This window comes from Cebus imitator, unplaced genomic scaffold (assembly GCF_001604975.1).
Source record: "Cebus imitator isolate Cc_AM_T3 unplaced genomic scaffold, Cebus_imitator-1.0 Scaffold17, whole genome shotgun sequence".
NCBI lineage: Eukaryota > Metazoa > Chordata > Mammalia > Primates > Cebidae > Cebus > Cebus imitator.
The window spans coordinates 3,090,731-3,118,523 of NW_016107332.1; the positions used below are offsets into that span (position 1 = coordinate 3,090,731).

General features: G+C 40.1%; 1 pseudogene across 1 annotated transcript; it reads left to right on the plus strand.

Annotated features, from left to right (window-relative positions):
- The first annotated feature begins 15,487 nt into the window (after nt 1–15,487).
- On the plus strand, nt 15,488–17,268 carry LOC108289798 (annotated as a pseudogene). Its single transcript, XR_001819319.2, has one exon. The product of XR_001819319.2 is annotated as a keratin, type II cytoskeletal 8-like (transcript).
- The last annotated feature ends 10,525 nt before the right edge of the window (nt 17,269–27,793 follow it).

Sequence of the window (27,793 nt, forward strand, 5' to 3'; positions counted from 1 at the left end):
TGGCTTGTAATCTTCAAAAATGCAAAAAAAAAAAAAAAAAAAAAAAAAAAAAGGCCATGGCTGAGGTGCAAAGGGTGCAGCCATGGGTCTCTTGGAGCTGTTCCTAGTGGAGGCCTTCAAGTCCTGGTGGGGCTGTCAGGTCATCAGCCCCTTCAGGAGGTTCACCTTCATCACTGGCCCCAATGGCTCTAGCAATTATCTTTACCTTTTTTGGTATATGTTCATTTCATCTGATGCACAGCTCAAATTCAGATTTCCTCATTTAACTCCAAAATGTTCTTTGAAACACTTATACACTGTTGGTGGGAAAGTAAATGAGTTCAGCCACTGTGGAAAGCAGTTTGGAGATTTCTCAAAGAACTTAAAACGGAGCTACCATTCAACGCAGTAATTTCATTACTACATATATACCCAAAGGCAAATAAATCATTCTACCAAAAAAGACACATGCACTTGTATGTTCATCATGCAGCACCATTCACAATAGAAAAGACATAGAGTCAACCTAAATGTCCATCAACAGAGGACTGGGCAAGCACAAGGCAGTACATATATATGCACCAGAGAATATTACACAGCCACAAGAAAGAACAAAATCATGTCCTTTGCAACTTCAATTGCTGACAACAGTTGAAGCCCTGGGGTTCCTATATTCTTGAGGCCCAAGCCACAGCTTTGTCTGTTCAATCTTTTCTTTCATTCAGTGAGACAATAAAATAACCTTCATATCTCAACAAATTTGAGTTGAGCTCCTGCCACATAACCAAAAGCAGTCTATTAAACTTATTAAGATTTTATCATCAACATTCCTGTGATGAGATTCCAGTACTGTCACCCTAAAATCTCATCATATAAATAAGATCAAAGTAGAGTAACAATTATAAAAACTTCACCTCTAACCTCTGTATTTTTCTCAGTAGCGAGGTTTTGTTTTTACTTATTTTTAAATTGGGACCGTTTTTAAATTGCCTCAAATACGTTATTTATTTATCCACGGCTGCATATATCTTTGTACAACCAAAACTAATCAGACTTGGTAAAACATTCTCCATCTATCTTGAGGATAATTTTGTGGGAGAAGTACCAAATAATGTCTGTTTTTAGAAAGGACTTGACATTTTTTAAAGAAATGTATTTACTGGGTATAAATTTTACGCTAACTGAAAAAATGTCTGGTGGTAAAAGAAATCTAAAAGGAAGCGAAATACAATTCAGCCTAGAAAAACAACTCAAATAATTTATTTTGGGGGGCAGGAAACAAAAACATATTTATTTCCTGATCCTGAAAATACAGCAGTGTTTTGAGACCAAGGAAAATGGATGATTTTAATGTGCAGCTAAGTTGAAAAAAATGAAAAAGAAAAAAATCAAGATATATGCAAGACACACACTTACTTTATAGACAACCCATTAAAAAACAGTCCCCAGCACACATTTTTACATTTCTCATGAGATTTTGGAATTTGTGCTGCAAAAGCATGTGTGGAATACGTGCAAGTCAAGACACAGTCGAATCAATAGTACAGGAATGCACGTCATGGGGTGACAGTCCTCACAGGTTCTCTGTATCTCCCACAGGGGCTATTTAACAATGAAGAGTCTATTGTTCAGGCTCCTTTTTCCTTCCCAGAATAATATTTCAAATGATTATACAGGATATTTTAGTATATAAGAAATACCCTAAAAGGAATCATTGTAGATAGTAACAGTTTAAACAAGAAGCTCCGTTTCATGAGTTTTTCACAGACCAGTCATTCTCTTTCCTTTTTAATTTGCTTCTTATCTATTTCATTATGACTGTGTTTACACAAACAGAAAATTGAAAGTTTAATTTTGAAAATATGAAATAGCCTTACTAGATTACTTATATCAAAGCAATCATCTGAATAAAATTTATTTTGAAAGGCAACTCAAAACAAGATATATTCATGAATTATCTGGAAGCTCTCAAAGTTGTAATTCAGTGGTGCCCAACCCCTGAGCCACAGACGGGTACTAGTCCATGGCCTGTTAGGGAGCGGGCAGCCCAGCAGGAGGTAAGCTGTGGACACAGGAGTAAGACTGCCTGAGCTCCGCCTCCTTCCAGATACGTGGTGGCAATAGATTCTCACAGGAGCATGGACCCTATTGTGAACTTGCACATGGGGGGACCTACGCTGGGAGCTCCTTGTGAGAATCTAATGCCTGATGATCTGCAGTGGAACGGTTTCATCCTGAAACACCACCTCCCACACACCCTCCCCATGGAAAAATTATCTTCCACAAAACTGATTCCTGGTGCCAAAAAGGTTGGGGTCTGCTGGAATTCATTCTGTCAGAATAGATACAGCCTGAAAATAATTTTTATTGTATTATTCTTTGAATACAGTGAATGATAAAAGTGAATGCCTACCTCTTATTTTATAGACAGTCAGTGTAAACGTGGTTCTCATTTCTCTTATTTTCCATTTCTTGGTGAAAGATACCTAGATTTTTCTTTTGGAAAACAGTATAGAGTGGTGTTAAACAGAAGAGTTCTAGAATCCCAGTAACTTACCCTCTATATGTCTCAGTTTCCACATCAATAAAACTGGGATCTTAATAGTACTTTGATTTATAAAGTTGTAGTAAGGATCAAATAAGATAAATCTAGTAAAATACTTAGAAAGTATTTGAAAACTGGATCTTGAAGAAATATTTGTACACCCATGTTAATAGCAGCATTATTCACAAAACCAAAGGTGGAAGCAACCCAATGTTTATCAACAGATGAATGGATTTTAAAAAGGGACGTATGTGGTATACGCATAGGATGAAACATAGTTCAGTCTTAAGAAGGAAGGAAGTCAGGTGGGGTGGCTCACGCCTATAATCTCAGCACTTTGGGAGGCCGAGATGGGAGGATTGGTTGAGGCCAGGGGTTCAAGACCAGCATGGTCAACATAGCAAGACCCTATCTCTAACAAACAAACAAACAAACAAAAACTCAAAGAAATGGTGAAATTTCTGTTGGCTAGACACAGTGGCTCATGCCTATAATCCCAGCACTTTGAGAGGCTGAAGCAAATGGATCACTTGAGGTCAGGAGTTCAAGACCAGTCTGGGCAACATGGTGAAACCCCATCTCTATTAAAAATACAAAAATTATCTGAGTGCGGTGGCACATGCCTATAATCTCAACTACTTGGGAGGCTGAGATGGGAGAATCACTTGAACCCAGGAGACGGTTGTTGCAGTGAGCCAAGATCACACCACTGCACTCAAGCAAAAAAAAAGAAGATTCTGACACATGCTACAACATGGATGAAACTTGAGAACATTCTGCTAAACAAAATAAAACAGTCATTAAAAGACAAATACTGTATGACTTCATTTATAAAAAGTTACCTACAATAATCAAACTCATAGAAAAGAAAATGGTAGTTGTCAGGGCATGGGGAATAGAAAGTTACTGTTTAATGTGCAGAGTTGTGTTTTACAAGATGAAAAATTCTGGAGATTGGTTGCATAACAATGTATACATACTTAACAATATTGAATTATACACATAAAAATGGCTAAGATGGTCAGTTTTATATGTATTTTACCACAATAAAAAAGAAAAAAATGAGAAATAATTTTTAATAAGATTTTATTTTACCTTAAAAAAAATTTCCACTTATGGCACAAAGAGCTTCAGTAGAAAAAGGCTTTCTTTTTGTTTTTGAAATTTTCTGATTTAGGACCAAGGTCTTTGTATGTCCTATAATATTAGGTATATATTTAATAAATATAGTAGCAAGCCTCTGGGTTCAAATGGAAGCAAGCAATTAACATTTTTCTAGGGTTCTTCAGGGGGCCCTGGATCCTGTGAGAAAGGAAGTGCCTGAAATTAGATATGGAAGCAGAGATCACAAGCACAAGTGGTGTACTCTCGGCACTGCGGGGAGGCACTATAAAAACTGGCAGCCAACCTGTTAACTGTTTATGTAAATGAGGAAGGCTACTACTGATTCTGGTTCTTGGTCCAGCAGTAGGTCACTGTAAGCTCTCCACAGGCCATAACAAAAAAGAATAAGAAGTGGCCACATTCAAGCACAAGAAGAATAAATAATATCCATCAGACCTATGGTATTCAAAGCTCACATCGACTATTCTGACAGCAGGGGTACTGCCAAGAGCTACAGCAATACTGAGTCACATAACATGACACAAAGGACACGATAAAGTAACCTAACCATTGGGAAGGAGCTATAAATTCCAAATAGCTTGGAGTAAACTTAACAAGAAATATGCAGTGCTAACACTAAAAAAATACAAATTTTATTGGATAATCTAAAAGAAGTTCTAAATAAATGGAGCAAAATACCCTGTTCTCAGATGAAAAGAATTGATGTTTTAACATTTCAGGTCTTCCAAATTTCTATAAATGTAATATAATTCCATTCAAAATTCCAACTCCAAAATTATGTAACAAGGAATAAATAGAAGAGTTTAAACTATTAGGCAAAACAGGCAGACAACTTAATTCTGGCATGATACTAGACAGGTAGATCAATGGAAAAGATTCCAAATCCAGTGACACATCCAAAATACACACAAATTTAGAATTAGTAAAGTGTTTCTTTTATTCAATCGAGAAAGGGTATATTTTTAACAAATAACTGCTTTAAAATTTTGTTAACTCTGAAAAAAAAGTTATATTCCTTACCTAACACCATATCTTATCATATATTTGTGTATTTCCTCTGTGTTTTCAATCACATATGGTGAGAATACAATCAGTGCCTTTCCTGTGTAAATTTTTATTTTTAAAAAAGATAAAAAGAGAAATCAGATGACCAATATAACTCTGAAAAAATATTCAACTCATTATAATTTAAAAGTGCAAATTAAAATAATGAGATACTAATTTAGCTCATCAAATTGGCATTTAAAAAAATGATAGCACAAATGCCAATGAGAGTTCAAGGAAGGGGGCATTTCCATTAACTGTAGGTGAGAATGTAAATTGGTATAATCTTCTAAGGAGCAATTTGGCAATATGCTTCCAAATTTTTTTTTAACAAGTTCAGACCTTTTTACCCAGCTTCTACTTGCAGAAATATGTTTAAGAAATAATAAGGACTTGAATATCTATAAATATTATGAACTATGCAACTTCAAAATCTTCCTCCAGGAAAACACCCAGAAATGTTGGATTTAAAATAAACTTCTTTCTAAAATGCTGGGGAAAAGAATGAGGAGCAGGAGGAGAAGACAGAGAAGGAGAGAAGGGGAGGAGAGAAGGAACAGGAGGAGTTAGAGGAAGTGGGGAGGCAGTGTGGAAAGAAGCATATAACAGAACAAATAAGTGTGCAAGCTAAAACTTCAGCAGTAAAGGAAAGATTTATTCCCAAACCTTTCCTCAAACTCCCCCACCCTCCACCAAAGTCAAGCATTGTTGCCAGTTTCTTGTGTATACTTACAAAGAGTTTATGTTTACAATTGCAACTATGCATTTGTAGACTTTTAAAATCCATATGGTAGAAAAGTATTCTGCAACTTGCTTTTTTCACTTAAAATGAAATGCTTTCATTCTTACATATACAGAACTTTCTTGTTCTTTTTTATTTTTTAACCAATTCACAGTACTCCACTTAATGGCTGAACTATAATTATTTAACCAATATCCAAGGGGCAGGCATTTAGGTTACTGGCAATCTTTATTTTAAATAAAGCATCTGGTGGCTGTTGCCATTCCCTGGCATTCTTTAGCTTGTAGCCACATCACTCCAATCTTTGCCTCCACATTCACAATGCCTTTCCTCCTGTGTCTGTCTTCTATGTCTCTTTTAAGAATACCTGTCACTAGATTTAGTCTCCATCTAAATAATCCAGGATAATCTAATCTCAACATCTTTAATTAAATATGCAAAGACCCTTTCTTTTCCAAATAAGGTGGCAGTCATAGGATCTGGGGATTAGAAAGCAGAATATCTTCTTTGGCACCACCATTCAGGCCACTACAGACATCAAGTGATTATGTTGAGAAGACAATGAGGTATATGAGATTAGAATTCAGGAAAGTGATCTGAGTTGTAAATATATAAATTTGGAGTTATCATCTTGTAGATGTTTTCAAGCTATGAAACTGAAAGAAATCACTTGGGAAGAAAAGGAAAGGCATAGGGACCATACCTTGGGGCTCTACATACTTTAGAGGCCAGAAAAACGAGAAGAACCCAGTAAAGAAAAGGGAAAATATATGGCCCATGAGAGAGAAACTTGTCTGTTTTGATCACAATTGCTTTGCCTTTATTTTAAATGGCTCCTAGCATCTAGAAAACACTCCAAATATATTTCTCAAATAATTATTCTTGATAGGGTGGCCAGTGAGGTAAGGAAAAAAAAAAAAAAAAAACTAGACAAGTGTGATATCCCAGAATTCAAGGGAAGATGGTTATTTTCAAAAAGGGACCCTTCCTTTTCTGGTTGCAGAGCTGCACAGTGAGGCACTCTGGTCCTCACTGTGCAGCTCTGCTGTCCAAGGATCCTCTACAGTCTGTGTGGGTCTTGCTGCACCACAAACAGGCCAACACTTTCAACAAGGTGAATAGATGGCTCTGGAGATGACTAAGCCAAGCACATTGCAACAGAAGCAGAATCTGTCCTACTTCTGGGCAAAGACTGATTCACTGGTAATTCCATGGGTCGTATGACCTAGATTTACAAAATCTGCCAATCAATCTCTGAAGCTCTGGTGGCCTTTTACCAGAAAACATGGATGAGGCTTCCAAGAAGGAGATTGAAGACATCCTCACCCAGTACCAGCAGCCTCTACTGCCAGCTGACTCCTATCACTGCAAATCCAAGAAGTTCAGAGGCTCTGGTGGCTGTGTTGGCCACCAGAAATCTTACCAAGAAACTCTCCATGAGGAACAGGGTTCACTTTTATATTAAACAATGATTGTGAGATTTTAAGGTTTAGAAAAGGAGGAAAGGATTGGTGGATCCAGGATGGCCAAATAGGAACAGCTCTGGAGTGTAGTTCCAGCAAGAACAAGGCAGAGGGTGAGTGATCACTGCAGTTCCAAATGAGTTTTTACTGCCCACAGATCAGGAGATTCCAGCGCTGAAAAGTGCCGCAAATTTCCAGCATGGCTGTTTCAGCTGGCACAGCAGGTCTCCGCACAAAAACTCACACACATCTGGGTGGCCATTTCAACTGGCACCTGGAATGCCTGAGAGACAGAGCTGCCCATTCAACTGAAAAAAAAGGGACTGAAACAGGGAGCCAGGTGATCTGGCTTGGTGAGTCCCAGCCCCACAAAGACCAGCAATTTGAAATGCTCTGGATTGAGAGTTTTGCAGTAAGAGCAGCTGGACCCGAGATGGTTCAGCTCTGTGCGGGAAGGGTTTCCACCATTATCGAGGCAGTCAACCACTACTGAGGCAGTCCCATTACCAAGGCAATCCACCATTACAGAGGCAGTCCGCCATTACTGAGGCAGTCCGCCATTACTGAGGCAGACCGCCATTACTATACCTCTGAAAACAAAACTGCAAAGAAGTTCACACAGCAGCTGGACAGAGCCCACAGCAGCTCAGCAATGCCTCTGCTGGCAGAATGTGACTAGGCTACTTCCTCACTGGGCAGGGGAGCTCTGAAAAAAGGCAGCAGCATATCAGGATCTTATAAATAAAGCCCCACCTTCCTAGGACAGAGCACCTGGGAAAAAGGTGGTTATGAGTTCCACTACAGAAGACTTAAAAGTACCTGCCCAGCAGATCTGAATGGATCAATGGAGCTCCCAGCACAGCACCTGAGCTCCTGCAATGGACAGACTGTCTCTTTAAGCAGCTCCCCGACCCCTGTATACCCAAAGAGACACCATTTAAAGGAGAGCTCAGGCTGACATCTGGCAGGTATCCTTCTGGGATGAAGACAACAGAAGAAGAAACTGGAGAGGATGTGGAGAAATAGGAACACTTTTACACTGTTGGTGGGAGTGTAAATTAGTTCAACCATGTGGAAGACAGTGTGGTGATTCCTCAAGGACTTAGAAATAGAAATTCCATTTGACCCAGCAATCTCATTACTGGGTATATATCCAAAGGATTATAAAACATTCTATTGTAAAGACATATGCACAGGTATTTTCAGTGTGGCACTGTTTACAACAGCAAAGACCTGGAACGAACCCAAATGCCCATCAATGATAGATTTGACATGGAAAATGTGGCACATATACACCATGGAATATTATGCAGCAATAAAAAACGATGAGTTCATGTCCTTTGTAGGGACATGGATGAATCTGGAAACCATCATTCTCAGCAAACTGACAACAAGAACAAAAAATCAAACACCGCATGTTCTTACTCATAGGCAGGTGTTGAACAATGAGAACTCATGAACACAGGGAGGGGAGCAACACACACTGGGGTCTGTTGGGCAGGAATAGGGGAGGGACAGCAGGAGATAGGGAGGTTGGGGAGGGATAACATGGGGGAAAATGCCAGATATAGGTGGCAGGGGGATGGAGGCCGCAAACCACATTGCCATGTAGGTGCCTATGCAACAATCCTGCATGTTCTGCACATGTACCTAAACCTAAACCAGAACCTAAAGTGCAATATATATATATATATATATATATATATATATATATATGGGGAAAGGAGAGCCTCTTTCAGGTTAAGATGATGTGAACATACAAACCTATTTTTCTCCCTCCTAAAACCCCTCGGAAGTATAATAAATGAGTTTTGTTTTATACCTAAACTTACAAGTGTAAGGAAAATAGTAAAGGATACAGCAGCAACAAAATTTTGGAAGTTGGCAAGCTAACCAATGTATGATGACTGATTTAACACTCCTGAGAAACCCAAATCCCTAGCTGGCAGCAAGGAAAGTTCAAAACCAATATAATTTGCACCACAGTCCTCAAAACGATCAGAAACTGGCAACACCAGAAAAATCTAAAACTGAGTGTAAAAGCAGATTTCTAAATAAGGAGATGTGGGTAAAAGTTGTCTGAGAAGCAGTTAGATTCCCAAATCTCTGACCCCAACCTAGAGAAAACAGAGGAGGAATGTCTTGAGACTAGGCATCTGGTGATTCCACGTCTAGTGCTAAATGCACACAACCCTAGCCTTCTTTCCCAGTACAACTCCCAGAATGCTGGCAGACAGACCTTTACCCTCCAGAAAGGAAACAGAAAAACTCTTTTCTGTTTTAAGAATCTGACCTGCTTAAGAGCAAGACCTAGATGCTAACTGCAGAAGTTCCTCTACAAATGGCCCACCCAGAATCCACTTCAGTGAAGCTCAAAGTTGAGTCTTTCTCACAGGCTCAGTGTGCCCATCAGTTTTTTAGTCACACACTTTATTGATCATGAGCAGAGAGCAAAGGAATTAGAAACCCAGTGAAGAATGCCTCTATCAAGAAGATGGAACTCAAAATAAGCAAACACAAAAAAAGCAACTTTGGAGGGGAGAGAAACTTCAAAAATATATGTTATCAAAAAGAAAAAGAGAGCATATGTTGCAGCCCTGAAACAAAAACAAGATGCCATAAAAAAGAAACATTCAGTGAATTAGAAAAGTACTCTGACATGTTAAAAATATAATAGCAGAAATGGAAACTGTGATGGGGGGTAGGAAGATAAAGTTGAGAAAATCTGTCAGAAAAGTGGAACAAAAAATCAAAGTGATGAAAAACGGAAAGGAAAGAAAGTTGGAGCACCATTCTAAGAGGTCCAACATTTGAGTAATGGGGCAAATAAATCAACAATGAAGCAATTCAAGAACATTTCTTAGAAGCAAAGAACATGAGATTACAGATAGAAAAGGCCCAGAGAAACAGGCACAATGGGCATATCATAAAATTTCAGAACTCTAAGAAGAAAAATAATTTCCTAAACTTTCAGAGAGAATAAAGCAAATTATATGCAAAAGATTGGAAATATAATCCTTTATCTCTTTTACAGACAAATGTTGAATATTTACAAGAAAACAGAGTAATTCTGGATTCTGATTTAAAATAATTAAAAGTTGGCCATGCATGGTGGCTCACACCCATAATCCCAACACTTTGGGAGGCTGAGGCGGGCGGATCGCTTGAGCCCAGGAGTTTGAGACCAGCCTGGGCCATGTGGCAAAACTCCATCTCTACAAAAAATTAACCAGGCAAAGTGGTGCACACCTGTAATCCCAACTACTCAAGAGTCTGAGGCAGGAGGATCCCTTGAGGCCAGGAGTTTAAAGCTGCAGTGAACCATGATCACACCACTGCACTCCAGCCTGAGTGACAGGGCCAGATCCTGCCTCAAAAAAAGAAGCAAACAAATAAAATAAAATAATCAAAAGATCAGAAGTGGGGGATATGCTGTAGAGGCAATGCAATTGTTTACAAATTGACAATTGTAGAGTGATGGGTATATGGGAATTCATTATACTATATATTCATCATATAATTCTCTTTGAATGTATTTTAAATTTTCTATAATACAGAGTTACTTTTATAAACAAAGAAGGAATAAGAATGTTTTAGATTTCTTAGCAACACTGGAAACAAGAAGACAATGAAGCAATGGCTTCAAAATCCTGAAAGAAAACTATTTCCAAAGTAGAATTCTGTACCTGGACAAACTACAAATCAAAGTGCAAGGGAAATGCCCAAGTAGATGAACTGGACTTAGCTGAATCAATGGCTGTCCATCCATTTCTCTTGGAAGTAAGACAGAGTATTTGGATGCTGATACAAGTATGTTTGTATATTTTATAATGGAAATAGGAGATTTTTCTCTTTAATGTGCTTCCGATTGTTTATTTGAGGAGCTCATAATCTGATGGAGCATATGAACATATAAACAGGTAATGTTTACATGCACTAAAACAAAATATACTAAGTTCTCCAATAGCGCTATGTTTAGCAGCTTATGGGACTTCGGCTTTGTGGCCCAAGAAAGGGTTTAGGGAGCAAGTCATGCCTGAGATGAGTCTTAAAGAATGTGTAGTAGTTACACAAGTAAAGAAGAAAGGAAAAAACACTCAAGGTGGTGAAATCACCATTGATAAAGGCACAAAGAAATAAAACATCATGGTGTATACAGAATACTAGCACAGAACCAAACACAAGGCTGGACCCCATGGCTCATGCCTGTAATCCCAGCACTTTGGGAGGCCAAGGCAGGAGGATCACTTGACGCCAGAAGTTCAAGACCAGCCTGAGAAAGATAGCAAAACCTTGTCTCTACAAATATATTTTTTAAGAAACTAGCTGGGTGTGGTGGCATGTGTCTGTGGTCCTAGCTTCTCAAGAGGCTGAGGAGAGAGGATTGCTTGAGCTCTAGCAGTCAAGGATGCAGTGAGCTGTGATCATGCCACTGCACTCTAGCCGGGGCAACAATAATGCTTATTGGCATTAATTAAAGCACTTGGTGTTCTCATGGACCTGCCATATTTAGTGACTAGAGACTACAGATGAAACTAGAAAATATTATGCAGCTATTTGTTATCTGTGTGTTGGGTTTATTGTCATGAAACAGTAGAGTCAAGAAACAAGGTGCTGGCCAGGAACAGTGGCTCACTCCTGTAACCCCAACACTTTGGGAGGCTGAGACATGCAAATCACTTGATGTCAGGAGTTCGAGACCAGCCTGGTCAACATGGCGAAACTCCGTCTCTACTAAAAATACAAAAATTGGCCAGTCATGGTGGCACACATCTATAATCCCAGCTACTCAGGAGGCTAAAGCAGGAGAATTGCTTGAACCTGGGAGATGGAGGTTGCAATGAGGCAAGATCGTGCCACTGCACTCCAGCCTGGGTGACAGAGGGAGACTCCAGAAAGAAAGAGAGAAAAAAAGAAAGGAAAAAGGAAAGAAGGAAGGAAGGAGGGAGGGAGGAAGAGAGGGAAGAAAGGAAGGAAAGAAGGAGGGAAGGAAAGAGAGAGGGAAAGAAAGAAAAAGGAAGGAAGGAAGGAAGAAGGAAGGAGAGAGAGAAAGAGAGAAAGAGAGAGAAAGAAAGGTGCTGAAAACCATATTCTGCACTAGGAGTTAAGGATCTAGAAAGTTTAGGAAACGACGAAGATGGTTAAGTTCCTTAGCATCTTAAATGTTTCTCCTATGGTTGGACTTCTACATTCAGTCTTAGAAATAGTCTAGCTGACTCATAGTTCACAGGTTTTTTATACTAAGATTGAATTTAGCCCTGGCTTAGATTTTATTTGTTTAATTCAGCAATGTTTATCATCATTTATTCATTTGCCAGTTGATTCTACAAAAAAATTGTGCCTATTTGTATAGACACTGTTGACACAAAACAGTCTTTGTGTTGTCTGTAGTCCAATGAGAGAGGCAAACGTAAAGAAATATAGGCACAATTAATACATAAAAAGCATTTTTACGTGACACAGAGTCCCTGCCATATGACTTAACCAGAAGGTTCAAATATTTCAGTACAATTGAGGTCAACTTCAATATTAAAAATACTTCTTAAGTACAATAGTAACTTTCAGTGCATATTATAAACAAGGGCCAGGAAAAAAACATTCTAATTTGATCTTTATATTTGTTAATTTTTAATGAAAATGCTAATTACTCTTTACCCATTTCTGTGAAACTCTGAATTTGTATTTGTGATGAGTCCAGGCCTATTGGATAGACTTTCAGCATTAGTAAAGTGACAGAACATATGACAGGGAAAGTATAAGAACATACAGATTCATTTTCTTTTAAGTTGGAGAAAAGGAGTCTGACTCAATGGAGCTTCTGTTTGGTGAACTAATGGGTCACCATAACCAAATGATTGTAAGTCACAATTTAACTGAAAACCAGAGGGTAAAAATAGCAAAGACTAAACATATAATATCCTTCTTTCTTCGTCTTTGCTTCTGAAAGGTGTGTCTTTCCTGCCCTATGAATCACTGCCACAGACTTTGCAAATTTGTTCCATAAGAGGGAAGTGCCAGAGCAGCAGTAATGTTCTCATCACAGGCGTCGCTGCTTCAGAGGGAAGAGAGGCACAGTCTACAGTGTGGATAATGCTCATTCCCCGCAGGTATCATAAAATGGAAACTGTTAAAACATAAATATCCTGCACCCTTTCACCTTACCTTTACACAATAACGGTGATAACTACACTAACAGCAGGCATGATCTTATTGACTCCTTTCCTTCTTAAACTTGAGTCTTGGGTATCATCACAATCAACATTATAAAGTTTCCATCATCTGAATCCTAAAAAGTGAATGAAAGCATGGTCCATAAAATGTACAGCTTATGTTTAATATTTTGGCAACTATTGCTATTCCATAGGCCTGAAAGTTAAATAAATAGGGCTTGAATTTTGAGTCAAACTCAAAATTGAGGTTTTCTTTTTTATTTTATGACTTGGTTTGCTACAGATATTCTGATTGCTACAGAAAAAAATTCTGGAAAAATTTGGTAAAATTATTGCTAAAAAATTTTACCAAATTCCCAGATTAATAATTGTTATCTTAACCAAAAGTTTATCAACATTGTTAAAACATAGCATTGTCTAAGTCTCTATGTGTATGTGTGTGTGTGTGTGTGTGTGTGTGTGTGCACAGACTTTATAATTTTTGCATGCCCTAAAATTTCTGTTTATATATTCCTTCTGACTGTTTTTCTAAAAAATTAACACCCACATAGACTTGGCTTCTCTCCTAAGATAGTTTTCTTTCCATATATGAAACAGAGTTGCAAGTAATAGCTTCTTTTACATTATATAGTAAGTTAAGGATCATATGTTTTCTTCTTTGTCTTCCCCATAATTGCTTGAACAAGGACGATAATAAATTTGTGGGTAGAATTAGTATTACTTTGTACTTCTTTACCCTCTTCTATACAGCAGCACCACATAGTGGACACTTTGGTACTTCTCTGTGAAAAATCATTTCAATTACCTTCAAAGTATGAAATTGGTTTGCTTTAAGGAATGAAATTTGTGTGGATATTGCTGATGATTATCTTTTAATATTGCTCTGATGAGCAAACATGTGAAGTCATAGATTTCACCTACTGTAAGAATAATAATCAGCTTCACAGTTATTGTGTGAAGATAAAAGAGAAGCATTTTAAAATAAGCATGAAGACACACATGTAGTCTGTACTTCAAATTTACTATGTAATACTAATTATTTCCTAAAGTAGACTTTGTAAGGGAAGCAAAGCCAATGCTTAGATTTTTAGTAATAATAATTCTCAGAGTAGATCATTCATCCTCATTCACATTCCTATATATCTATAGAAAGATGCCTAATAGAGGTAATTGGTGCTGTTGTGATTAAATCAAGGCACACACACACACACAAATAATAATATATGCTGTCCCAGGAGTTGATACATAAATGCAGTTAGCAAAGAGAAATGTTATGCTATTACCAACATTCTCATTTTCTTTTGCCACAGTAAGCTTGGATTTGTCAGACATCAATTAAAATCAGAGTGGGAGCAAGGATTTTACACATTCATGGAGAAACATAAAGAGCTGCCATCCACATGCAATAGTACAGTATTTAATATTGTTCTAATACTTGCACCACTTTTGTCCCAGAATAATCAATCCCCAGTGACTCAGTGTACAACTCCCTGGCTAGGTTGAAATAGAAGCACACTGACAATCCAGAGAGGAAGCACTGTGTAGTAGGGACAACTCACCCCCAGCTCCATGCTTTAGGGGTTTCACCCAGTTTGTTTATAGAATCAGACTCACTGGAAATTTTCAGGACTTAGAATGGTGCAAGGTGAACGGGAGCAAAGGGAGTCATTTGCAAAAGATTAAAAACACAGTCGCTTTTATAGAGTTCCATCATGCAGTCACTTGTTGAATTAACCAGACAACATTTCTCAGTTAACGTCTACGTACAAAGCACTGACCCGGGCACTATGGACTGTATAGCAGGGGTTGGCAAACCACAGCTAGTCTGTGGCCTGTTTTTCTTCAGCCTGTGAGCTAGGGATGAATTTACATTTTAAGATTGTTTTAAACGGGGACAGGAAGAGTAAATAATATGTGACAGAGACATGTAGCCTGCAAAACCTAAAATATTGACTATCTTGTCTCTTACAGAAAAAGTTTGCTGAGCCTTGCTGTCGAGAGAGAGCTAACACTCAATAAAGTTAGAGTCTAGAAAGGACATTAAAACTAACAATAAGAACAAAATCTATAACTTATAACTTTCAACCATTTACTGTGTGTTCAGAACTAGGTTAAGGCTGAGTGTGATGAGTGATGCCTGTAATCTCAGCGCTTTGGGAGGCCCAGGAAGGAGCATTGCTTGAGCCCAGGAGTTCAAGACTAGCCTGGGCAATATAGCAAGACCCTATTTCTAAAAAAAAAAAATAAAATAAATACCAAATAAAAATTAGCTGTAAGTGGTGGCACATACCTGTAGTCCTAGCTACTTAGGAGGCTGAGGCAGGAAAATCAATTGAACCCAAGATTTTGATACTGCACTGGGCTATGAATGTACCATTGCACTCCAGCCTGGCTGATAGAGCTAGACCCTGTCTCTTAAAAAAAATCAATTAATTGCAAGCAGCAGCTTCTCCGCTCCTTCTGGAATCTCTCCCTGGTTCAGCCCGCCTGCTTCCACTCCTGCCTCCACCATGTCCATCAGGGTGACCCAGAAGTCCTCCAGGGTGTCCACCACTGGCCCCGGGGCCTTCAGCAGCCGCTCCTTCACGAGTGAGCCCAGTGCCCGCTCGAGCTCCTCGAGCTTCTCCTGAGTGAGCAGCACTGGCTTCCGCGGTGGCCTGGGTGCAGGCTATGCGGGGGCCAGCGGCATAGGCATGGGAGGCATCACCGCCGTCACCATCAACCAGAGCCTGCTGAACCCCATTAAGCTGGACATGGACCCCAACATCCAGGCCATGCGTACCCAGGCGAAGGAGCAGATCAAGACCCTCAACAACAAGTTTGCTTCCTTCATCGACAAGGTGCGGTTCCTGGAGCAGCAGAACAAGATGCTGGAGACCAAGTGGAGCCTCCTGCAGCTGCAGAAAACGGCTAGGAGTAACACGGACAACATGTTTGAGCGCTACATCAACAACCTGAGGCGGCAGCTGGAGACTCTGGGCCGGGAGAAGCTGAAGCTGGAGGCAGAGCTTGGCAGCATGCAGGGGCTGGTGGAGGACTTCCAGAACAAGTATTAGGAAGAGATCAATAAGCGTACAGAGATGGAGAATGAATTTGTCCTCATCAAGAAGGATGTGGATGAAGCTTACATGAACAAGGTAGAACTGGAGTCTCGCCTGGAAGGACTGACTGACGAGATCAACTTCCTCAGGCAGCTGTACGAAGAGGAGATCCGGGAGCTGCAGTCCCAGATCTCCGACACCTCTGTGGTGCTGTCCATGGACAACAGCCGCTCCCTGGACATGGTTAGCATCATCGCTGAGGTCAAGGTGCAGTAGGAGGAGATCGCCAATCTCAGCCGGGCTGAGGCAGAGAGCGTATACCAGATCGAGTATGGGGAGCTGCAGAAGTTGGCTGGGAAGCACAGGGATGACCCGCGGCGTACGAAGACTGAGATCTCTGAGATGAACCTGAACATCAGCCGGCTCCAAGCCGAGATTGAGGGCCTCAAAGGCCAGAGGGCTTCCCTGGAGGCCGCCGTTTTAGATGCTGAGCATCGCGGGGAGCAGGCACTCAAGGATGCTCGTGCCAAGCAGCAGCAGCTGGAGGAAGCCCTGCAGAAGGCCAAGCAGGACATGGCACGGCAGCTGCGTGACTACCAGGAGCTGATGAACATCAAACTGGCCCTGGACATCGAGATCGCTACCTGCAGCAAGCTACTGGAGGGCGAGGAGAGCCGGCTGGAGTCCGAGATGCAGAACATGAGTATCCCCACGAAGACCACCAGTGGCTATGCAGGTGGTCTGAGCTCTGCCTATGGGGGCCTCACAAGCCCCGGCCTCAGCTACGGCCTGGGCTCCAGCTTTGGCTCTGGCACGGGCTCCACCTTCAGCCGCACAAGCTCCACCAAGGCTGTGGTTGTGAAGAAGATTGAGACCCGCGATGGGAGGCTGGTGTCCGAGTCCTCTGATGTCGTGCCCAAGTGAACAGCTGCAACAGCCCCTCCCAGCATGCCCCTCCTGAGGCTGCCCCAGAGCCTGGGAGGGAGGTTGCTGTGCAGGGGAGCACAGGGAACGGGAGACCCACCTGACGCTCAGCCCTAGCCCTCAGCCCACCCACGGGGAGTTTACTGCCTGGGGACCCCCCTTGCCCATGCCTCCAGCTGCAAAACAATTCAATTGGCTTTTTTTTTGGTCCAAAATAAAATCTCAGCTAGTTCGGGGGAAAAAAAAAATCAATTAATTAAAATAGAACTAGGGTAAGTGTATTACATTCATTATTCCATTTAATCTTCACCAAAAAGTATTCGGTAGTTATAATTACTATCAATTTTCCAATGAATAAACCAAGACTTAAAAAGGCTAATAAATAAGATCATATAAATGACCAAATCTGGAATTAAAATATAGCCTATCTGGCCCACAGCACTTTTTATCACTCAGTTCAGGTACATAAATATGAATGAAAAAAAAAAGTAGAAAAATGTAAAAATACAATATACTACAGAAAAATAGAGGTGGCAGATAACACTTCCAGAGGTCTGATCAGGGAAGATACTTGGACACAGTAGCTTTGAAGCTGGGCCTTGGAAGATGGGAGTGATTCAGATTCGTGACACTGCAGGGTAAGGCAGTCACTTTGGAACAGCCTAGGGGCAGAAGCATCGAGGGTGCTGGGGAGCACTGAGCTCCGCACTGAGCAGAAAGAGAATGTGAAGGAAGAGACTACAGGGAGATGAGTAGGAAACCTCTGTTAGAGCTAGACCATTGATGGTGCTAAACTAAGGGAAAATTGGGAATTTAAATAAATGAAAGTGACTGGACATTTATGACTAAACAGTTGACACAATCAGCCCTATGCTCTGCGGAGATTAATCTTATAAAAGTGTTTTGGATGGAGTAGAAGAAGAATTAGAGACAGAAAAATAAATGAGGAGGCTATTAACAATAATCCAGGTTTGAGATGATGAAGAAGACCTGAGCTAGAGTAGAGACAGTGAAAACACAGTGGTACAGAGGAAAATGTATTGTTAAGGTCCCCACCTACCAAAGCCACTCACTAAGCAATGTAAGAGGAAAAAGATAAGTGGCCTGGCAATGACAATTCCACCTGCTTCCTCACAACCCCCCATTAAGGTAAATGTTGTCTTCTTACGACAATTGTCACTATTTTCCCCCCAGTCTTGTGCCACCACGCTACCATGCATAAACACATACACACAGATACACATCAGTTTTACTGACTAAAGATCACAATACTGGTTATCTTGATAAAGTCAAATTTACTTTAATGGAATTCACCTGAACAAAAATGTCAGTGTTTTGAGGTTGAGTAGGGAGGTGGAGGAAACAATACCACACATATTTTACTGTGTTTACAATCCACATGCCCTCTATATGGATTGTGACATCTGTACCCAAATCAACAACTCACTTCAGACCCTTGGTTTAATGAATCGGTCACTTCAAAATATGGAGTGTAGGCCAAGCATGGTGGCTTACGCTTGTCATCCTAGCACTTTGAGAGACTGAGGCAGGAGGATTGCTTGAGATGAGAAGTTCAAGACCAGCCTAGGCAACATAGTAAGACCCTGTCTCTATAGGTTGTTTTTTTTTTTTTTTTTTAATTACCTGGATGTGGCGATCTCACCTGTAGTCCCAGCTACTCAGAGAGCTAGGGCAAAAAGATCGCTTTAGCCCAGAAGATCAAAGCTGCAGTGAGCTATGATGGTACCACTGCACTCCAACCTGGGTGACAGAGTGAGATACTATCTCAATTTTTGTAAAATTTAAAAATTAAGATTAAGATTGGCTGTCTATTCAGCAGGGGAAAGAAGAGAAGCTTCAATCTCCGCCCTTGAGAGGCTAAGAGTTTCATAGGCAAACAGAATATATAAACCAAATGAATACAGGACATTTAAATAAAGCAACATGTTGATGCCATCAAATTATATTCCTTTGGAGCACTTAAGGCAGTATTCTTTTTTTGAAGAATCGCTGAATAATCTGAACAGGTGAATTTACCCATTGTTTCACTTCCCATTTATAAGTCCAATCTCTTTATTTTGGCCTCCTTGAAAAACTCTTTTTTTTTTTTTTTTTCTGAGACACAGTCTTGCTCTGTAGCCCAGCCTGGAGTGCAGTGGTATGATCTCAGCTCACTGAAACCTCCACATCCTGGGTTTAAGTAATTCTTCTGCCTTAGCCTCCTGAGCAGCTGGGATTACAGGCATGTGCCATTGCGCCTGGGTAATTTTTGTATTTTTAGTAGAGACGGGTTTCACCATGTTGGTCAGGCTAGTCTCGAACTCCTGACCTCATGTTCTGCCCACCTCAGCCTCCCAAAGTGCTGGGATTATAGGCATGAGCCACTGCGCCCAGCTGTGAATAAACTTTTTAAAATGCTACTTGCTGCCATCACTCTTTAAACAGTATCTGGGCCTTGCCGGGACAGATTGGTTGTGAGTCTATAGCAAAGGGCAGGAAGTGACTTGCTAAATTCTAAGGACTTACCAAGGATAGAATGGCTTTGTTATCTCGAGATTGTGATTACTTCCAGCCCAGGTGGAGAGATGAAAACGTAGATGAGAGGAAAAGCAAACTCAAAAGCCAAACAGGGCTATATTAAGCATTGAGGTGAAAGAGCAGGGTGAGGACCCAAATCACTGGCAACAACACTGGAAGCCAAGAGAGTGAGAGAACGGAACGCTGGGCGGTGGAGCTGGTGAGTCAGGCATCTGAGACAGTAGGGCCTTGTTCTGTGAACGTGCAATGAAGTCTTACCTGGCCTGCAGGGAGGAGTCCCTTAAAGGTGACACCAAACTGGACAGCACAGTCTACTGATCATTAATGTGTTCTGGCTTGGGAGATGTTACAGAACAGTGAGACTAACAAATCTAAGTGCATGCATGCTGAAAGCATGACAAAAAGTGTCAGTATGATCAAACAAGATGAATCAGGTATATTCTCATAGGGGTGACTTTGGACTCATATTCCAAAGCTCACATTCCAGGCCTTCTTTGCTATTGTTGACTCATCTGGTCAAATTGTTAACAGCATGCTGTGGGCTCCCCTCTGCGCCAACGTGCCTTTGAATCGCAAGTACCATTGCCCTCAGTGTATGAATCGTTACTGAGCCTGCAAGTTGGATTCCAGCAAAGAAAGAAGGCAGATTTTTTGAGGCGCTATTCTGGGAGAGTTCTTGTTATCCACTGGACACTGCTTATTTCACTTTGTGGACTTACAATGTAGCAGCTGTGTTTCAATTTCTCCTGTAAGGCTTGCTACAGAGGAATATCATCAATTAAAACACACAAAAAGAGACCACAAATTACTTTACCAGTTACCCCTAAGCTGACAGTCTGTAGATTACAACCAAATCTTAAAGTGTTTTCCTGGTCAATTGTATTATTCCATAGCTCTTAAGTGTCTATTTGAAGACCTAAAGCAAGTGATGTTTTCGGCCCAGATCCAGAGTTTAAAACTTGTGCAATATAATGTAAGCCTACCTACAGCTTTATGAGAATTTCTGTTAAGCTTTTGGGAGTTTGGTCTGTATGCTGTCATCCTTCATTTTCAAAGAATACATTTTTTTAATGACAGTGTTTCCCATATATACTTCCCATCATCAGCAACATCTACCCTGAGTTATTTATAAGCTGCTTTCAAACTTTCAGAACTTTTCTGCCTCATATGTATGTTCCAGCATACCAAACTTGATTCTCTCCCCGCCCCGCCCCGCCTCACTATCAATGGAGAATGCTTTAAGAGGCCCTTCGTGGGTTTGTGTGATAGGAGAGAGCTTGTTGGGAGAAAGGAGGGATTGGAGAGGAGACATGGAAACAACAGTTCTGGCAAAGTGGCTTTGCACAGAGTCGCTCCATCCACATGATAACTTAGCAGTGCAAGCTGCAGGAAAGGAAGGCTGGCCACATGCCAGCTGCTCTCTGGGAAAGAGTGATGGCTCCTGTAGACTGGCAGCAGGAGTTTGTCCTGCCTCTCCAAAATGCTATCAGGAGAATTCTTTGCCAACGAATGAATCCTCGGGCCACCGAAGGGGTAAGTAGGTTCACATATACGCCACCAGGTGAGAAGCATGGAAAAAAGTTTTCCTCTCCCCTGTACCTAGGAGACCTGGTCCTAGTTCTGATTTTACTAATAGCTAGCTGTGTGGGCTAGGGCAAAATTATTTTACATCTATGAGTTCCAGTTATTTTGTTGTGAATAAAGAGGGGATCTGATTAAAGAATGTCTCTGACTCTAAAAGGCTGTGGGCCTGTAATCTATCAGTGTACCTGGTAACCTCAATAAAAGTGAAAGTCTGGTGCAACAGCTCTTACAGAGCTTCTTTTGTCTAGCTATGTGTATAATCAGGCCAAGTCTTATAGTTTGTGGGATTGATACAAAATTCAAGATAACTGTGTGTCATCAGAAACAAAAGTTTGGAAAAGACATTTCCCCAAACTAAATTAAATACCACTGCTCAAAAATAATAAAATGCTATAGAAAGAAAATATCAACGCCACCACAAATCAACATCGGAAGAACAGCCCTAGAAAACATCTGGAAAATAGCATTAGGCTAACAAACCACGAGATAAAATGTTTGATTTCCCAGTCACTGATGGTACTAACTGCAAAAGCAGTTAAGAAGTCTTATGAGGAATAATATCTTGGCACTGATGAACAGCAAGAAACCCAGCTGTTTGCACTTGCTGTATAACAAGTGCCAATGCACATACTGTAATCCTCAGTCTGCTGAGCACTGCAATGGCAAACCGCACAATGTGACAGAAAGTTCCTGATTGGGCAAGAGTGATCAGGCTATTGGGACTTGGTAACAGCCGAATGCCTCCTTTCACCGCAACAGCCCACTTCCAGGACAACTTCCCTGTGAATTGTTGTTTCTTGCTATATATTCATTCATTTGCTTTTACTAGAAATTTATATCATGGTCTGGAAAGAACTTCTATTTCCAGGCAGGAGTTCCTTTAAACCATACCAGATGTTGGAAACATTATGAGATTGTCCTAAGAAGAGGAGAAGGAGGGGATTTGAACATGAGCTATATAAATGACAGACAGAAAAGGAAAGGGCCCATAGGTGCGTGAACATGAAGAGAGATGAGCAGATAAGCACACTAACACAAGATCATGTGAATCCTTGAAATTCTCCATCTCAAAGTGCTAGGAGCATACCCATCCTGCAATTGTGATTTTGAAAGAGACTAAGATAAAGCTAGAAGGCAAAGGAGAAAGGAAGGGTTCAAACATCCTGACATTATGTTATTTGCAATGCTACTTAGGCACTCGTTGAAATCAGCAGTTCTTTAGAATTAAGAAGGAAAAGTCTGATCAACTTGGCTATCATTTCATTTGATGATTAATTGTTGAGCTCTTAGTATGTAACAGGAAAAGTTCTAGGTATGGAAGGTTGCAGGGAATAATAATGAATAATTTTTAAAATAACATGGTCTGTTCCTAAAGATACATTATTTAGGTAATCTCCTGTGTAAATGATCAATCACCATCTACAACAAGTGTTAAGAAAACAAAAAGAAAAGTATGTAGGAATGGGATTTCTTCTCTTTCTTCCATGTACACATTAGGAAAGATGGATAATAATCAAATAACAACAGAAATAAATATAAAAGTGCAACTGTGATGAGTGCTACAAGGAGAGGGAGATGGTTCTATGAGAAAGAATAATTAGAATATTTGGCCTTGTCAGCAAGGTAAGGGGTGGCTTCCTTGAGAAAGGGCTATTTAAATTTTCAGCTAAAGGATGAGTGGAATTTAATTCAGTCAAGAAGGGATATTCTGTGCGGGAAACACACGAGGGGAGAAAAAAGACATACACACAATACCTTTAAGGGCAAACAACCTTTATCCCATGTAAATGGCAATGCAGCTATAATAAGCAAATGATATAATAAGCAAATTTCAATGGGGAGAGGAGAAGGGAAAAGATGTGTGTGTGTGTGTGTGTGTGTGTGTGTGTGTGTGTGTGTATACACTTATCAGACTATGGATGATTCACCACCAGACTGGGAAGCAATATTCTGGCTTCCAGAGTCAGCCACTCATCTGTGCATACATAAGGAGAGGTCTCATGAAGCTTCAGTGCAGTCAGGGACCCTAGTTCTTTTTGTCACAAGGTGTTTGGCAGTCACAAGATCCCTTCAAGGCTGGGCTCAAGGAACACAAAAAGGTCAACTTGTTTTTGCGATTGTCTATTGTTTTTCAACAATTAATGTATAGGAATAGATGGAAATGGAGATTTCTCCAACACAGTGCTGGACGAACGCCTCAAGGGACTCACACAACCTGCTCTGAGACTTGGTGACCATTGTTTGTGTCCATGTTCAATTGAGTTCAAATTTAGTATTTAACTTTTCCTCTACAAGGGGCTGGATGGAGGTGCAGAAGAGTTCTCCAGAAAAGAGCCAAAATAAATGAGGTAATGAAAGTGCTACGAGGCCAGTGTTCAGGAATGGAGAGCACTGATATGGAGCATGTTGCAAACTGAAAGTTGGGAGTTGAGGGGGATATGTAGGAGCAAAATGTGCAGGCGTCTTTAAGAGTTTTGTCTTTAATCTCAAAGCTTTAACGGGTTTTCTTTTGCTGAGGATAACATGATCAGATTTGGCAATGAGAAGATCCCTCTGGCTGCATTGTGTAGAATGGATTACAGGATACAGATAGACTACTCAGTAATTTCTGTAGCCCAAGTGATAGAGGACAGCAGCTTGCATGAGGACGGTGGTGATGGTGGAGGACATGGAGTTTCTGAGACATTCTAAGTGTGTATAAGGTAAGCATGTCAGGTCTATGACTGTAGAGTTGGCAGACAGCCCCAAAAGCCACATTTTTCATTCAAACAAGAATTGCCTTTGAATGAAAATGAAAGACAAAGGCATTCTAAGAAACACGAACAATCAAGGAAGCTTACCATATCCTTTCTTATTCATGTTGCTTCCCAGTATTGGCCAACTACCTATGCTAAAAATGCCATGTAGAAGGAGAAGAAAATATGGAAGAACTCATAGTTTTTTTTCTTTCAAATCTTCCTTCTTTTTCAGTATAAGTAGAGTGTTCATAAAATGTGCACCTATCAAGAAGTGAAAAAAAGAGTTGAGTTAATTTTGTGCAGGATTTCCACCCTTCTTTGGGGAACAAAATGCATACACATATGGGAACTGTGTAATTTTGGTAATTCCACATATAAGTGCTCTTATATTTGCATTTATTTGTTTATTTTTTTATTGTACTTTAAGTTTTGGGGTACATGTGCAGATCTTGCGGGATTATTGCATAGGTATACACATGCCATGGTTGTTTGCTGTCTCCATCCCCGCTATCACCTACATCAACCATTTCTCCCAGTGTTATACCTCCCCAATCTCCCTGCCCCCCCACTGTCCCTTCCTTAGTCCCCCTGCCCCCCAAAATAACCCCATGTGTGATGTTCCCCTCCCTGTGTCCATGTGATCTCATTGTTCAGCACCCACCTATGAGTGAGAACATGCGGTGCTTGCTTTTCTGTTCTTGTGTCAGTTTGCTGAGAATGATGGTTTCCAGATTCATCCATGTCCCTACAAAGGACATGAACTCACCTATTTTTATGTCTGCATAGTATTCCATGGTGTATATGTGCCACATTTTCTTTGTCCAGTCTATCACTGATGGGCGTTTTGGTTGGTTCCAGGTCTTTGCTATTGTAATCAGTGCCACAATGAAAATACATGTGCATGTGTCTTTATAGTAGAATGATTTATCATCCTCTGGGTATATACTCAGTAATGGGATTGCTGGGTCAAATGGAATTTCTATTTCTAGGTCCTTAAGGAAGAAGGCCGCACTGTCTTCCACAATGGTTGAACTAATTTACACTCCCACCAACAGTGTAAAAGTGTTCTATTTCTCCACATCCTCTCCAGCATCTGTTGTCTTCAGATTTTTTAATGATCACCATTCTAACTGGTGTGAAATGATATCTCAATGTGGTTTTGATTTGCATTTCTCTAATGACCAGTGATGATGAGCATTTTTTCATATGTTTGTTGGCCTCACATATGTCTTCTTTTGAAAAGTGTCTGTTCATCTCCTTTGCCCACTTTAAATGGGTTTGTTTGTTTGTTTGTTTCTTGTAACTCTGCTTTAGTTCTTTGTAGATTCTGGATATTAGTCCTTTGTCTAATAGGCAAATTGCAAAAATTTTTTACCATTCTGTTGGTTTCTGGTTTATAGTGTTTTAGCCATGAAGTCCTTGCCTATGCCTATGTCCTGAATGGTTTTGCCTAGGTTTTCTTCTAGGGTTTTTATGGTGTTAGGTCTTCTGTTTAAGTCTTTAATCCATCTGGAGTTAATTTTAGTGTAAGGTGTCAGGAAGGGGTCCAGTTTCAACTTTCTGCATATGGCTAACCAGTTTTTCCAACACCATTTATTGAACGGGGAATCCTTTCTCTGTTGCCTGTTTTTTTCAAGTTTGTCAAAGATCAGATAGTTGTAGATGTGTGGTGTTGCTTCCAAGGACTCTGTTCTGTTCTATTGGTCTATATCTCTGTTTTTGTACCAGTTCCTTGCTGTTTTGATGACTGTAGCCTTGTAGTATAGTTTGAATTCAGGTAGTGTGATGCCTCTAGTTTTGTTCTTTTTGCTTAGGATTGTCTTGGCTATGCAGGCTCTCTTTTGATTCCATATGAAGCTTAAAGTGGATTTTTCCTGTTCTGTGAAGAAGGTCATTGGTAGCTTGATAGGAATAGCATTGAATCTATAAATTACTGTGGGCAGTATGGCCATTTTCATGATGTTTATTCTTCCTAACCATGAGCATGGAATGTTTTTCCATCTGTTAGTGTCCTCTCTTATTTTCTTGAGCAGCGGTTTGTAGGTCTCCTTGAAGAGGTCCTTTATGTCCTTTGTTAGTTGTATTCCTTGGTATCGTATTCTCTTTGTAGCAATTGTGAATGGCAGTTTGTTCCTAATTTGGCTCTGTTTGTCTGTTACTGGTGTATAGGAATGCTTGTGATTTCTGCATGTTGATTTTGTATCCTGAGACTTTGCTGAAGTTGCTTATCAGTTTAAGGAGATTTGGGACTGATACAATGGGGTCTTCTAAATATATAATCATGTCATCTGCAAATAGAGACAATTTGACTTCTTCTTTCCCTAATTGAATACCCTTTATTTCTTTTTCTTGCCTGATTGCTCTGACTAGTACTTCCAATACTATATTGAATAGGAGTGGTGAGAGAGGGCATCCTTGTCTAGTGCCAGTTTTCAAAGGGAATGCTTCCAGTTTTTGCCCGTTCAGTATGATATTGGCTGTGGTTTTGTTATAAATAGCTTTTATTATTTTGAGATACATTCCATCAATACCTAGTTTATTGAGGGTTTTTAGCATAAAGGGCTGTTGAATTTTGTCAAAGACCTTCTCTGCATCTATTGAGATAATCATGTGGTTTTTGTCTTTGGTTCTCTTATTTGTTGGATTACATTTATAGATTTGTGTATGTTGAACCAGCCTTGCATCCTCAGGATGAAGCCTACTTGATCATGATGGATAAGCTTTTTGATGTGCTATTGCTTTCGGTTTGCCAGTATTTTACTGAAGATTTTTGCATCAATGTTCATCAGGGATATTGGCCTGAAGTTTTCTTTTTTAGTTGTGTCTCTGCCAGGTTTTGGTATCAGGATGATGTTGGTCTCAAAATGATTTGGGAAGCATTCCCTCTTTTTGTATTGTCTGGAATACTTTCAGAAAGAATGGTACCAGCTCCTTTTTGTACATCTGGTAGAATTCTGCTGGGAACCTGTCTGGACCTGGACATTTTTTGGTTGGCAGGCTATTGATTGCTGCCTCAACTTCAACCCTTGTTATTGGTTTATTCAGGGTTTTGACTTCTTCCTTGTTTAGGCTTGGGAGGGTGCAAGTGCCCAGGAATTTATCCACTTTTTCCAGGTTTACTGGTTTATATGCATAGAGTTGTTTGTAGTAATCTCTGATGGTAGTTTGTATTTCTGTGGAATCGGTAGTGATGTTCCCTTTATCAGTTTTTATTGTATCTATTCAAGTCTTCTCTCTTTTCTTTTTTATTAATCTGGCTAGCTGTCTATGTTGTTGATCTTTTCAAAAAACAAGCTCCTGGATTTAATGATTTTTTGAAGGGATTTTTGTGTCTCAATATCCTTCAGTTCTGCTCTGATCTTAGTTATTTCTTGTCTTCTGCTAGCTTTTGAGTTTTTTTTTATCTTGCTCCTCTAGCTCTTTCAATTTTGACAATAGGGTGTCAGTTTTAGATCTTTCCTTGATTCTCAGGTGTGCATTTATTTCTATAAATTTCCCTCTAGACATTGCTTTAAATGTGTCCCAGAGATTCAGGTATGTTGTGTCTTTGTTCTCATTGGTTTGGAAGCAAATCTTTATTTCTGCCTTCATTTCATTGTTTATCCAGTCATCATTCAGGAGCAAGTTGTTAAGTTTCCAAGTAGTTGTGCAGTTTTGAGTGAATTTCTGAATCCTGAGCTCTAATTTGATTGTGCTGTGGTCTGAGAGACTGTTTGTTATGATTTCCATTCTTTTGCATTTGCTGAGGAGTGATTTACTTCCAATTATGTGGTCAATTTTAGAGTAGGTGTGATGTGGTGCTGAGAAGAATGTATATTCTGTGGGTTTGTGGTGGGGAGTTCTGTAGATATCTCTTAGGTCCATTTGGTCCAGATCTACATTCAAGTCCTGGATATCTTT